Here is a 15,008-nt window from a genome sequence, read left to right as displayed (position 1 = left end):
CCAGGCCAGGCTTCATCGAGAACTCAGTGGTTCCTGGGTCTGCACTCTCTCTCTCTCTCTCTCCTGGGCTCCAGTGCTGATCTTGGAGGGGGGCTGGACTGCCTTAGGACATGGTGGGAGGCAGGTAAGGTCACAGTTGATGGATTCTCGTGACCATGCAGTGTCCTGTTTGGCACCTAGGAAAACCATCTCAGGCAAGACTAAATGGCCCTACGGGGTACCTGGGTGGCTCAGTCAGTTAAGCGTCAGACTCTTGATTTGGGCTCAGGTCACGATCTCACGGTTTGGTGGGTTCCAGCCTTGCATCAAGCTCCGTGCTGACAGTGTGGAGCCTGCTTGGGATTCTCTCTCCCCTCTGACCCTCCTCTGTTCACACACACTCTCTCTCTGAAAATAAAAAAACTTAAAAAAATTAAAAAAAAAAAAACAACTTTAAAGACTAACTGGCACTAAAATGGCAGCGTTAGGACCACCCACTTCACAGGCCTTTTTCTAAAGAGACTGGAAAGGTGGGCCTGAGCCCAGGTATCTGCCCTCCAGCTGTCCCTGTGCTGCCTAAAAACGAGAATGCCAGGTTACTCAGTAAGTGGGAAATCTAAGAACAGAGCCGCCATCCCCTAGCTCAGAATCCAGACTTCAAAAAGAGTAGTTAGGAACAATTGAGGAAAAGACTAGGATTTTTCTACATTGATTTTTCTTCAAAAGATTCACAGCATCCCAAATACCCCTAATTCCTTCTTTATGTTTGTAGTTGTGATAATGCAGCCTGTCACTCCAGACCTTACTAAAAACCCTCCTTGACCTAATTTGTACTTTCCTTCAGGGTTACTCTATGCGCCCCAAGACTGCCACTGGTTGGCCAGACCGAGGGGTGTCCTCATGGACCCAGAATCCCAGTTAGCTCTCACATTTGTGTCAGCAATTGTCACAGGATTATAAAACTGACTATCTTTGATAATTCTCCCTTTTCTTTTTATTCAGAAGAGCCTTGCAGGCAATGTTTCTTTGGGCAATGTTTCCTAAAGTCTGTTCCATAAACCTCAAGTTTTGTGAGATGTTAAATGGTGTTATGTAAAAAAAAAAAAAAAAAAAAAAAAAAGTCTAACAACTTTGGGAAACATTGGCTTTTAAAAATGAATGTGTTTTTTATTGCCTGATTCTGCGACTTTACTAAAATGCATTAGAGGTAGAAAGAGCGTTTTCCAAACTTTCTTAACCACTCCACATTCTTCTTTTCTTGGAGGAGGCCATGTGACTGGTGTTCCATGGCCCAGACTTTGGGAAATGCTGCATTTGTTAGGCTCAACATAAAAAGCAAGTGTTCTCATTGGCTTGTTACACAGGCGGTAGGATTGTAAATAGAAAGGTCTGTAGAGCAAGTAGCAGCTATTAAAATATTTGGTGACAAAGCTTTTCTTGTCATAGTTCCTTCAACATAGGCTCTACATTCAACAGGCTGGCCAACTGTTCCCTTTCAGATGAGCTCCAAGATCTATAGAGAGCTTTTCTGGGTCTGGGGGGTGAGTCCCTCTCAATGGTAGTCCTGAGAGCCCTAAACCCAGGATAAGCACCACCAACAACCACCAGCTCAAGATAACTCAGGGCAAGTCAAAGCTTTCTGTGTGGCAAGGTGAGGAAAACACGGTCCACAGACAACTTGCACATCCCTGAGATCAGGGAAATGAAGAAGGAAGGAATTGGATCTGCAGATTTGTTTAATGAAGTATAAATGCCACAAATATACAACAATAGGGGAATGATCAGGTAAATGGAGGCCTGCTGCCTCTTCGGAATGGCGTAAGTGTGCTTTGATATCAGGTGGAAAGAGGAGATAACACAGGAGGGGAAACTGTGAGTTTCCAAATGGCAGCAGTATCTTTCGGAAGCACCTAGAGTTGGCCCAGTACCAGGAAGCCTCTTTGGGTGGGAAATGTGAAACCCCCCCAGGGATCAGCCTGGATGGGCTGAAAGTGTGGAGGGGGGGCCCTCTGAATTGGATAATACAAAAGAAATAACAGTAATTTGAGAGTTGGGGCTGGCAGCTGGAGGAAAGAGAGGAACTACCAAGTAGAACATTCAATGCATATCCGTGTGAAGGAAGGGCTGGGAGGAGGATTTCTCAGGGCAGGGAAGTCTTAGAGGGTGTAACATTCTGTTTGAGGCATTTGCTATATTGTCACATGAGGTCATCTCCCTCTCTACCCTCTAGGAGGTGACCAAAGCAGCATATTCCAACGTCAAAGAAAGATGGTAAAGAGGAGAGCTGAACCAGTGTGGCTCCCACAACACCCCCAGAAATCCTCAGAGCTGCCGGGAGCAGCCACCATGCCTGGTATAACCAGCAGGGGCGCAGCAGGAGAGAGATGGCATGCTCAATGTGGATAACGGGAGAGAGTGGAAGAAAAGGCTTATTTACAAAGGTGTGGGCAGGGTGTGGATGTGTGGACACCCCAAGGGCTGGTAACAGCCCAGTGCTATTACCTCCACTAGGCCTGAGGGGAACCAGAGAGAACTGGCCGTGGGCTGCCTGCTAAGAGCTGTGACCTTCTGTTGAGGGCACAGCCAGGCCTCAGTGACCCCACAGGGGAGGAGCAGGGGGAATGAAATTATGGGCTGAACTGTGGCTCCCCCAAACCATGTTGAAGCCCTAACCCCCAGTATCTCACAATGTGACTGTATTTGGGGATAGGGCCTTTACAGAGGTGATTAAGTTCAGAGAGAACTGAAATTTAAATACACAAAGAGATACCAGGGGTGTGCACTGTATAGGGCAGAGCAGGCTGGGGAAAGTGGACAGTAGACCTAGAGGGGCAGACAGACAGCGGGAACCCACATATTTGGGAGGGGGGGTTAAGCCAATTTAATGTATCATAAGAATGTGCAACTGAGGCTTCTGATGCCAGGTTTACAAGTAGGACACAGGATGGTGGGGTGAAAACAGGCTAGCACTTGGACGAAGATTGGAAAAAGAAGGAAAAATAACAATGTTTGGCATTTATGTACCTGACTTTTTCCTTTCAACTTTCCTTTCTTGATATGGTCAGGTTGTTTTTACACTGACAAGAGATAATCCAGAGGCAGACTTTTCAGAAGAAATGGCTTCATCTAGCTTGGGAAACAGCTGTAGGGGGAGCGGGAGGGAGGGTGGAGGGGCAGAAATGTGGTGGATGAAGGCAGGCAGCCCCCTTGAAATATTTTAAAAGCCACCAGAAGAAAGGTGTCCAGGTCTCTTGTGTGCGTCAGCCCCTTGCTTTCTTATGACAAATCATTCCCCCAGCCCTTGAGATGGACTCCAACTCAACATGGGTCACACTCAGAGCACAGCTCAGAGGGGGCAAAAGCATTTAGGGGAGATGCCCTGAATGCCCCTAACCCCTTGCTTTCTGCCCCAGAGTCCTGGGGAGCTGCCATTTATTCTTTACTAAGTGTTCTCATTTGAGGTCCCTGAGCAAAACTCCTGACTGGGTGAGACAGGCCAGACAACGTCAAAGAAAGATGGTAAACAGGAGAGCTGAACCAGTATGGAGTATCTACTCACAAGTTCAACCTGGGCCTTACAGAGCCCCATAGGAAGGATTAACTGTGGGTAAGAGCAGGGACAGTCCATGTAGAATCTCCCTAGTCCTCCATGGGGTTGTTTGACTTGATCACTTGACCTCTAGTATATTAAGCAGAGGCCTACTTGGTTAGGGTGCATTAGTCAAATATGGGACACAGACTGGGAGTCTTCTCCAGCAGAAATGGACTCGTCCCTGACCACTGCCTGGCCCCCTAGCATCTCTGAAAGGGACAAGAATCTCAATGGCCCTAGCTGTCTGGCTTGGAGGTGTGTGTGGTAGCGGTAGGGGGTGGATGTAGTTTTTAATCTTCCTCCCCTGATGAGACAACTGACCATCCTACATTAGTCAGCTCCTCCCCCAGACAAAGGGCTGAGGTGAGAGACTCCCAGATGGGATAGCTCTTCCAGGATCCTTTATTAGAAAGCCAGAGTTCCCCAGCAGGCATTATGACATTTTCAGTCCTCAACTTGCTTTCATTCAGGGAGCACAAGACCTTCTGAAGCAAAACTAGAAAATGGGTGCTTAATAATTCACTAGCGTTGCATATAATAAAATATCTCATTATTCCAATTAATAGCACATACTGATGCAAGGCACCAATAACACATTTATTGCACAGGCACTTTCTAAGATCATTTTATGCCTGCCTGAGAAAATGCACCTGCCTTAATGAGCCCTATCCAGCAAAATGGCCTGAACGTTGTTGGGTCAAAGTGGTTGTTATTTGAACCCACTTTAGGGATGTGTTTGCATCTGAGGGGGTAACTTGTTTTCTGAAAAATTAAGAGAGAATTGCACCACTGGGACCAAGCAGCCCAGCTCTGGACCCTATAACTTGGGGAAGAGAACATACGTCTCCTACCCATTTTTCAGTGAAGCACAAAGTGGAGGGACACTTAATTGCCATTAATAGAAAACCCAACTCAAAATGGCTGGGAGCAGTTGCAGGCACAACATCCAGGAGTGTTAACGACCATCTCCTCCCTGGGGTAGGAGATGAGAAACCTTCCCCTGAAGCACCTCCAACAGACTTATATCTCATTGGCCAGGATCAGGTCACATGTCCATGCCTAAGCCAGTCACCAGCAAAAGGAATGAGACCATGATTGGCTTGAGCCAATCAGGAACCACCTTCTGAAGCTAAGCATGGTTCCCAGCTGAAGCAGGGAGCTGGGGAGGGGGGCAGTTTTTTTGTTTTGTTTTGTTGTCTTTTAATTTTTTATATTCTTGAGAGAGAGAGAGAGAGAGGGAGAGAGAGAGAGAGAGACAGAGCATGAGAGGGGGAGGGGCAGAGAGAGAGGGAGACACAGAATCCAAAGCAGGTCCAGGCTCTGAGCTGTCAGCACATAGACGGAAGCGGGGCTCAAACACCTGAGCCAAAGTGGGACGCTTAAGGGACTAAGCTACCGAAGAGCCCCGGAGGGGAGGATGTTTGAATTAAATCAGGTTTGTTAGTGAGGGAGAAGCTATACTCCAGCTGAGATGGCCAACCCCAAGAGTTGGCAGATGGCAGGGACCGAATGCATACATCCATTTCCGTTTAAGTGGCTTGCCAGAGGGCTCAGGGCTCTAAGTGGCAGAGCTGGAACTCAAACTCACAAAGAGGCAAGAGTGCATGCAGAAGATACGCTGGGCTTGTTCAGGTGTCTGCCAGGCCAGCCCCCATAAAGAAGGGCCCTCCTTCTCTGGGGAACTGGCTATTTTGTCATCCCGAAGGTGAGGGCCACTGCAATAGCTTTCTGGGGCAGGAGACCCTCCCCTCCGCGATGTGAAACCACAAGTCCCACCTCTGCCAACATCCAGCCGGCCCAGCTATCACACCACAGCTGTGTTTTTCCACCTCTTCTGCACAAAACAACTGCAAAAAGTCTGACGGTTTTTCCTCTGTCCACATTTGATTTATGGCTACAATTACAAGCTTTCCTTCACTCTGTCTGCATGCCAACAGATATCTTTTGCAAGTCAGCAGTGCTGCCATCCCAGCTCCTCTCTGGAGTCCCCAGCATGAGTACTGCAGGGGACCCTTCCCTCCGCATTCTGAGATACCAGGCCCTTCCAACACACCCCCTCTTGCCACCCCTGCCCATAATTGTCTGGGTGCCAGCTGCCTGGAGTGTATCAGAGTCAGGTGAGAAGCTGAATGATCTCTTTCAACAGAGACTCTGAAAGATAGGAGAGGCTACTCTCTCCACCCAACATCTACCTGGGATGTCTCAGGAGGCCCTGTCTGCAGCCAAGGCGGGGGGGGGGGGGGGGTGGGGGGGGGTGGGGAGGATGGTTGCCTACCTCCCCAATAAGATCTTTACCATATGCTTCAGAGGGTTCCCATCCCTAAGAACAGACAAACCTCTGGGCCAGCCTCACTCCTGCCCTCTTTTGCTGCCCCTTCCTAAAATAACCACTCTGAAGTCAGGGTCACTAGATTTGAATCCTGACTCTACTTCTTGAACAAGTTACCTGCTTGTGTCCCAGGTTCCTTCTGTAAAATGGGGATAATGATAGGACTTACCTCATAGAGCTATACTTGGATTAAATAGGATCAGTTTTAAATCCTTAGCTTCATGTCTGACATATAAGTGTTCTCTAAATGTCATTTTTCATTATGCCACTATTTATGCTTATTTTCTAACCTAGAGTTATTGTTTATTACCTCTGAGCATCTAAACGCCACCGGGCACAATCCAGGTTGTCCCCACATGGCATCAGTGATTCTCACAACCACCCGGGGAAGACAATGCTCCTGTCTTGCAAATGAGAGCAACCCAGGCCCAAGGAGCTAGGACCAGCTCTCACAGCCAGGAAGTGAGAGAACAGAGGCTGCAGCCCAGATCCGGCAGAGCCCAGAGTTGCCACTTTTCTACTATGCCAACTGCCTTGCAATTACATTTTATCTGAGTAATATACATCTATATTTGGGGGAGGGGTAGTTTGGAGAAATTGGAGAAATCTGATATGTGGGAAAAGAACATCACTGAATTAGGACACAAAACACAGTTTCAGAGGTCACCAGGCATCCTGGACCGCCTCTAAGAAAAGAAGGCAGGCACTGCAGAGCCTTGTGCCCTCCTTGTGTCTGTGCCTATTGCTGTCTGCTACCTGATTCTCCATAGTGATCCCAGAAAAGTTGGCAAAAAGAGAATGGCCTCCAGGATCACCACATGGAAGCAGTCTGAAGGAAAAAAAAAAAAAAAAAAAAAAAAAGCCAGGCATGTTAGGGCAGGGAGGTACAGGTGTGGCCCTTGGCCCAAAGAGGAAAAAGTTCTCCTTCTCCCTTCCCATTGCCCTCCTAAGCTAAATCAAGGATGTCGTTTGGGCAAATGTGCTAGTGGGTGGGGTCCCTGTGCTTGTTTAAAAAACTTGGTACACTTTCAGGCCAAGCCAGAACAGTGCTGAGCTGGGGGCTCAGCCCGGAGAGGAAAGGCCCATGGATGGCCCTCCCTTAAAACAGATGTGCCCTCACTCCTCACTTGTGGCAAGTAGCCCTAGACAGCTCTTTCCTTCATCCTCTTCTTCCCTCGGCCCCACCTGCTCCATTCAGACAAGGTGAGAGTGAATCTGTTCTAGGAAGGCCACCTGGGCCACACGGGCCCACACGCCAGGGCCCCCACTGCTTCTGTGCTGGCCTCTGTTCACCTGAGACTTGGGTGTGGCATTAGGGGGTAAAGGGCCTTGGGTCCAGGGCTCTGAGGTCTGGAAAGAAGGTCATTTGGTGTGGCTCACCAGGTTTGGGGTCAAAGCTCCAGCCAGCAACAAGGCATCCTATTACTTTGCTTTACCTTTTTCTCTGAGGGGCTGGGAGGCTGGGAAAGATTTGAGTACTTCTGAGTCCTCTGATCTAATATCCATCTCATGGCCATCTCAGCCTCTCCATGACATCTAGAGTGGGTAGTGGTAGCTATACTGCAAAAAGAAAAAAAAGAGAAAAGGGAGGTCAGCTGTGTCCTTGAGCCTCTGGAAATAAAAAGCCTCTGTCTTTGGCCCTTGGGAGTTTGCAGCTGAAAAGCCCATGCACTTCTTGACATGTGGTCCCCATCCCCAACAGCATTTAACTTAGCAGTAGGGAGACAAGGCCAAGGAGGCTGGAGACAGATGACCAGGATTGGGGAGCTGAGCAATGGAGAGGTGGAGAGAGAGAGTGTGTCTTGTGCCCTGTGGAGCTAAAAAGCACCTGGACTTAGATCAGACCCTTTCTTGTCCTAGAACACCAGCTCTTGCGACAATAGGGTGACTCTGACAAAGCACCTGGGGTGTCACACTGAAGACCAGAGCATGACTTCAGACCTTCGGTCTTTATGGTAAGGATGTGATTGCCAAGGCCAATGTCCAGCTGGCCTGTGGGAATGGGGATGCAGATTTGGAAGCAGAGGCTAGACCTGCAGTGATGGGTGCCTACATGAAGGTGGGGTGGACAGGGCTCTGTAGAGAGGAGGGGAGGCCTCGGGGAACACAGTGTTCTCAGGAAACAGCAGTTCCTGTTGTTAAACCCTGGCTCCTCGCCTCCAACAAACTTCCTGATCCTGAACCGCATGACCTCAGTGCTGGCCCCTTCCCTGTGCAGACCATGAGGGGGACTTGCCTCTGTGAAGACCTGTTGGCACTGGGCTGCAGGATGCCCACCCTGACTCCCTGGGGGGCAGACACCATGTTTCCTTTGCGCAGATTCGTGGGAGGGGAGGGACAGAGGCCAAGCCCCGGGCTACTCCTCAGAGGGGCTGGCTTGCTTTTCAAGTGGCACAGTTCCCCAGACTGGGATCACAGGGACCTGTCTGCTTATCCCACCTGAGTCACTCACTACCTGGATGTGCTAGAGAAGGGTGTGTATTTCTTGGGACCCCAGTTTCCTTGCATGTAAACAAGAATGTTGGATCTCAGGACCCCTTTCAACTTCAAGGTTCCAGAATTTCACTTTGGAACCAGTTGGTGCCACATTAATACTTGTTGCATATTCCTACATTGGTTTACATTTGGGTGTCCTATAAACTCCCATGGTAGGAAAGGGCAGCTTTTCTCCCTTGGCAAGTCAGATCTTCCTGGAGAAAGGCCTGTGCTTTCCTAATGGGGGCTGACTCTCCTTCTGCCTCTGAATTAAATTCAACTCAATAAACATTTCCTGAGCCATGCCATGTGCCTAGCTTTGTGCTGGGCATTACTGACCTCAAGGAACTTCCCTCCAGGAATTCTTAGTCTAGTAGGGGAGACAGACAAAAAAAACCTCACTGAGATAAGGATCAGAGAGTAAGTCAGGGAGGAAAATAATTTCCTGGGTCAGGGAGGTCAGGGAAAGTTTCACGGAGGAGATAGTTCCTAAACTGGGTTTTGAAGGATGGATAGGAGTTCCAACAGGCAAACCAAAGCACATAAATCAAAAGCTGGTCCGTCTCCAGGACATGGCTTCTGCCCACTGACTGGGGCTCACTTTTATTTGCTTGTATATGAAATGGGGCCTGCATTTGCTGTCAGTTTAACCCTGTCCCCCACTCCCAGCCCCTCCCTTCCTCTCCCACAACCCCACTCTCACCGCTGCCCTTGGGCCCATGCCCTGCCCAACCCTCAGACTCCCACAACCCATGTGCCCGGCTGGCCTCCTGTGCCAGGAGCCCCCACAGCACCCAGCCCGAGTGTGGCAGCATCTGCCATGAGCCAAAGACTTGCTGGCTCCAAGGGAAATGCTCCAGGAGATCAGTTCATGTTGGGGCTGGAACAGGCCTGAGAGAGCCGAACTGTCAGGCTCAGAATCCAACTGCCCCTTCCTGCCCTGTGACTTCTGGCAAGTCCTGCCCCCTCTCTGTGCCTGTCTTCCCATCTGTATAATGGCAGTGCTGTAATGAGGACTTTCCAGCTGCAAGGTACGGAGAGCAGAGCTGAGCGCTGGGTAACAGTGGGTGGCTATTATTATCATTGGATGCATTAGTGCTTCCTTATGATGCCTGGGCATGCAGTCCTGCCCTTGGGCCCACCAGGGGGTCTGTGCAGGGGTGAAGACCATCCCCCTTCCCAGCAGATGCAAAGCCAGCCTTCCCTACTCACCCCCCCAGGGCATGTCCCATGCTGACTGGATGAGATAAGGTAGGAGACGGTTTTGGGGGCACAGGCACCACTCTGAGGAAGAGTCAAATAGCTCTTTGCCATAAACATACAGTTCTAGGGATGGGGGTGGGGTGCCCAAGCCTGGCCCTTGTGTCTGGTCCACTGCCCTGTCCCTGGAACCTGGTGTCTGTTCCCTAGGCCAACCCCTCTCCCCGCCCCAGCCCTACCTTCTCCATTGCCAGCCACATCAGCAGCCCCTCAGAGGTTTGTAAGCCAAGCCTACTTCTGGGTAGAGGGGCGGGGACACCCCTGGGCTGAGGCTGAGGAGGCTGGCCTTTTGCCCCAGGCCAGGCCGCCATGTTCTCCATTGTCTTCCCTTCTGCGCTCCCTGTTCACTACAAGTTCAGTCTCCCACCATGGGGTTCATCGGTCAATATATAGGGTTTCTATCCCCCATATCCTAACTTTGTTCCGTCCCTTCCCACCCCTGGACACAATACTGAGCCCCTTCCATCAAACTTTGCCCCAGGAGGTGCTGTGCCCTATTTCTCTTTGCCAATTCTCTGGGCTCCTATCCGTCCCTACTCTGCCCACCCTCCTTCACCACAGGGGTCTGCCACCTTTCCTTTATTCCTCACTCGCTGTGGCTCCTGTTTTCTCCCCAGATGCCGGCCCTGAAGGAGACTATGTGTTCCCAGAGTATTGGCCCTGGGTGACCATGTCTAAGGGAGGGAGAGGTCCAGTCTTTAGACCACTCCTGGGGTCTTGACATCAAACCAAGGTGCCTGTACGTAGGCCCTGGTTTTTGAATTATCTATAATTAATGTTGTTTTTTGTTATTTAGCACTTTCTCATCAAAGGGCTCACTTATTACTTGAGACTACCTGGCAGTTAGATAAGGCTGGGTCTCCTTCCAAATCTGCTGTCTCAGGCTGCTCCCTCTGATCTCATCCTCCTTCTGTCTAGATCAGTAGGTCTGAAGATAGATTGTCCTTCAAGGCTAACCTCGGATCTCACCCCCTCAGGAAGACTTCCCTGATTCCTGCCATGGTGTTGCCACCCTTCTCAGAATTCCTGGGGCAAACAGAATCTGTACCAGAAATCTGTTGTAAGCCATGTCCTCTGATTGTGGGTAGAAGTCACTGGGACTGTCCTCAGGGACAGCTCTGGCTCTCTCTCCTTCTGGACACTTGGGAAGGGTGTACATCTCCACCCACCTGAATCCAGGTGGGGTCATGTGACTTGCTATGTGAGTGGAAATGACAGGTGTCACTTCCAGCAAGATAGTTTTAAACTCAGTATGTGCTTTTCCATGACAATTGTCAAAGTTCCCAATAATGGCTGCCTGAGTCCCTGTCTGACAAAAGACTGAGCCCCTACAGACCTGTGATGACGTGTAATTGCGGGCAAAAATAAACCTTTGTTGTTTTAAGCCACTGAGATTTTTAGAGCTATTTGTTACTGGAGCATAACCTAGCCCATCTTAACCGGTATATTGTATGAACGGCCAAGATGTCCCATGTGACCATTCTGAGATACAGAATAAGTTCATGGTTCCTTATAATTTTCATTCAAATTATAAAAACTTTTGATCCTTAAATCTGCTGGTGGCTGTGCTCACTGAAGCCACTGGCTGGTCAGTGGGTCCTCCAAGGTACATAGGGTACGCTCTCCAAAGTCACTGTAGGCCATGGGCTTCATGGCAGGCTGGACGTGAACACCTGGTTCTGAAATCCTTTCGCCACACGGACATCAGTCGAGGGCACGCTCATCCCTCTTGGTCCAGTGGGCAAGCCCACTACTTTGGTCCCCTGTCTGTACAATGACTTCTATCTCAGAGATATCTTGGTCCTTCTGTGCTACTGGGTCTGGGTCCCAGGACTATCTGGTACACACCCTGATCTGTTTCAGTAACTTAAACCCTCAGAGAAAAGGGTTCAAGAGCAGATCTTCACTCTCCTGAAAGGGCCACAGGCTTAGTGTGCAAATTTAGCCACTGCCGCCCTGCCGCCACAGCCACCACCACTTCATCAAGCAGCTGCCAAGCCCCTTATCTCTATGACCGTGGGAGAAGGTGACACAGCTCCATGTGCCCACAGGGCTCCACTCGGGCCCAGATGGATCAAAATACCCAGGCACACCCTCTCCCAGAATGGTGGGTGGCTACTGACCTTACATGTGGGCATCCGGCTGCCCAGAACTGCGCAAGCCTGCTTTCGGATGCAGCAATGTCGTTTCTAAATGGAAACTTGTCCCCCAAATTGGCAGTCTTCCCCCGCACCTCCACCCCAGGGTAAGAATTTAAAGCCCCCCTCCCCACGGCACTCCACATGTGACTCTTGGCTCCTGGCTGCGCAGCCAGCCTGTGGCACGTCCCCATCACCCTTAAACATCACAGGGCCCGCAGTGAATGTGGGATAGACACTGGTGGTGGGGAAGGAAACTGACCCCCTGGAGCCATGCTCTCAGGCACAGCTGAAGGGACTCAGGCCACCAGCAAGGACCAGAACATCCTCTCCCGCAGTCTCCAGACGGGAGCCGGCACCAGGTGAGGGTGAGGCAGAGGGGCAAAGGGGGCTGGGCCAGGGCCAGCGATGCCACTGTGCCCAAGATAGTGGTAGGACATGGCCCCAACGGTCCAGGACTCTCTGTGGCCTTTCCTTTCAACTGGAAATGTCTGCCCCCAGCCCATCCCCCCCACCCCCGCCACCAGGATATTCCTCCTCACCCTCCCAACACTCCAACCTCACTTTGCACAACCAGCAGATTCCTGAAAAGATGCCAGGAAATTGGGTTTTGGGAAATCATACCCTGCTCTGAATGCCCAGTGGGGAATGATGTGTTGAAATATGTCTTCTGTAAATCCTTTCATAAAGTGACACCCCCACCGCCACTCCCACAGCACAGATCAGGTGAGCTCCCCTAGGGTGCTCCTCCTCCACCTCCTAAATTAATGAGCTATTCCCCACCAACCTCACCTGGGATGGAGGTGGAGGCCAGGCTGGGGGGATCCTCTATCTCAGAGAACAGAAAGGACAAATAATGAGCCGTTTGCCCTTTGCCGGCAGGACCTCAGGCCCCGCAGCGCTGTGAGTCACTGGTGATGAGTCACCGCGCATTGTTTGTGCTGATGATCCAGGGAGGAAGCAGTCACACTGCAGAAGTTGACTTTTCTCCTCTTGCTCTGGGATGTGAGGTTACGTGTGTGCGTGCCTGTGTGTACGTGTTTGCTTGGACCCCCCTGAGTGCACGTGGGACGGGCACGTACCTGGAAAATTACGATTTCCCAACACATTTGGGATAAGAATGTCCTTCAATCACAAGCTGGTGTCTTAAAGCTAAAGCTAACAGGGCTATCGACTCTATAGGCATCAGCCTCTGGGACTGTCCCTCCATGGCACAGGGGGCATGGGGGCCCTGTCCCCTCAGCACTGCACCCACCTGGAACTGCCCTCTGCCCACCACATGTCAAACTTGTCCGTAAAGCGTGCCCCCTGCCCCTGCCCCCTGACGCAATTCACAAGGCCAGGAGTGGATGCAGGACTCGGGAAATGGGAATTGGAACGAAGATTGCAACTTCGGTCCAACTGTCCCCCTTACCAGAAGCCTAGTTGGGGTGGTGGGTGGCTGTCTTCCCCACACTGTGGGCTGGAAAGCAGAGACAGTGGCTGCTGGAGAGTAGGAAGCAGATGCCCAGAGGAGCCGAGAAGGGAGAGGTCTTCTAAAACACACAGCCCTTCGGAGCCTCTGCCCCACACGTGCTGTTCCCCTGGTCCAAGGCCCGGCCCCCACCCACATGGTGCCCTCACCCTACAAGACCAGCTCAGGGGTCACCTCCTCAGTGAGGCCTTTCCCAAGCCCCCCAAGCAGGGCACCCCCTTCTTGCTATGGGGCACCCCTTTTCTTCCTGCTAGTCATTTTGACACCACCCCCACCCCAACTATGCTCCTTAAGGGCAAGAACTGTGGCTCCTTTATCTTTGTACACCTAGCTCCGTGCATTGAACATAATAGGTGCTCCATAAATACTCTGGGACCAATGTCCCAAGCCCAGTGTTGACCTTGACTCTCTTGGATCCCACAAATAAGTCACAAGAGCAGGTTTAACCTTGGTGTCTTCTGCCTCTAGGAAGCCTGAGTTCTTCGTGGCTTACAGGGTTGAGAGCAGCCAGTCTCCTTCAGTTGCCTCCCCCCACCCTACCCTGGGGAAACCAAGGCAGGAAGGCATCTGTTGTCTGCTCCAGGGAGCATTCTGAAGAACAGGAATGCTGCAAGCAGATGGGCTTGTCTCTGAATTGGTTGTGACAAGGTTGGCTACCAACAGCTAGTGCCCCTCGGAGCTGGCTTCAGGGAACTCCGTTTAAGGAATCAAGGGTGTCTTAAACCGAGGATAAGGGCCTTAGAAATCTCTCCCAACATTTTCCACACAAATGTAGGTAGCTACACATTTTTACAAATATGAAATCAAACTGTACATCCACTCTTTTGTAACCTGTTATTTTCACTCAGCAATATATTGCAAACATTTTTGTCATGCTAATAAACCTGGATCTAAAACTTCATTTGTTGTTGGTAGTGTTTCCATCGTAAGGACACGTCAGGGTTAGATGTATACGTGCTGCTGTTGGACATTTAGCTTATCAGTCATTTTTACATTGAAAACAACACGATGAATGAATACCATTGTACACGCATCTTGACTGATAATCTCCATCAGATCAGTTACTCACAATAGCATTGATGCACTAAAGGGTAGGCATTAGGGTTTTTTTTTCAGTTTTTTGTTGCATAACAACCAACTGCTGTCCAAGAGAAGATTGTACCAGTGAAAATTTCCCTTTCCAGCAGTCTTTAAGAGCAATATTCCCTCACACCTTACCACTCCCACGTTTCTGCAAATGGTTTTCAAAGCGTCAATCCGCCATAAGAAATCAATTTTTCCCTTCTCTGCTTAAAATATGCTTCACAGCAATCAGTCACAAGAAATAAACTCTTCCCTTCCCTGCTTAAAGTATAGCTTCACAGGAGAAAATCCAAAGTCACAAGAGAGGGCGTGACACCCACTGAACAGCCTCTACCATGTACCAGGCATGAGACACGTTCACTCTCATTCAATCCCACAAAGTAGATACTATTGTTCCCGTTTGACAAATGAGCAAGTGAGGGTTCAGAGAAGTTCAGAGACTTGCCCGAAATCACATAGCCAGGACGTGGCCAGAGTCAGGCTCTGACCCCAGGTCTGAGGACAGGGCCCATGACCTCCAGCCTCATGGCTCCTGGAGACACACACAATGTGGCCCTAACGCATACTTTCCAACCTCATCCTCTCCTTGCCCTGGTCAAGTCCCCCTGCTTTGGCCACACTAGTCCCCTCCAAAGGGTGTACACCCTCTGTTAGCATGGGCACAGCAAGATGGTGGAA

The 15,008-nt window shown here is 50.3% G+C and overlaps 1 protein-coding gene across 1 annotated transcript in view; it reads right to left on the bottom strand.

The window, feature by feature from the left end:
- The window catches only part of LOC112869453 (guanine nucleotide-binding protein G(I)/G(S)/G(O) subunit gamma-10), a 50,597-nt gene extending 43,151 nt beyond the window's left edge, over positions 1-7,446 (bottom strand). The window contains exon 1 of the mRNA XM_086701161.1: positions 7,337-7,446. The gene's annotated coding sequence lies outside the window, so the exon portion shown is untranslated. The remainder of the gene's footprint in view (positions 1-7,336) is intronic.
- Between the last annotated feature and the right edge of the window lie 7,562 nt (positions 7,447-15,008).

This window comes from Puma concolor, chromosome A3, assembly GCF_028749965.1.
Source record: "Puma concolor isolate L17-30 chromosome A3, mPumCon1.1.hap2, whole genome shotgun sequence".
In the NCBI taxonomy this organism is placed as follows: Eukaryota; Metazoa; Chordata; class Mammalia; order Carnivora; family Felidae; genus Puma; species Puma concolor.
Note: the sequence above shows the minus strand (reverse complement) of the source record. Positions and strands in the feature narration are given on the sequence as shown.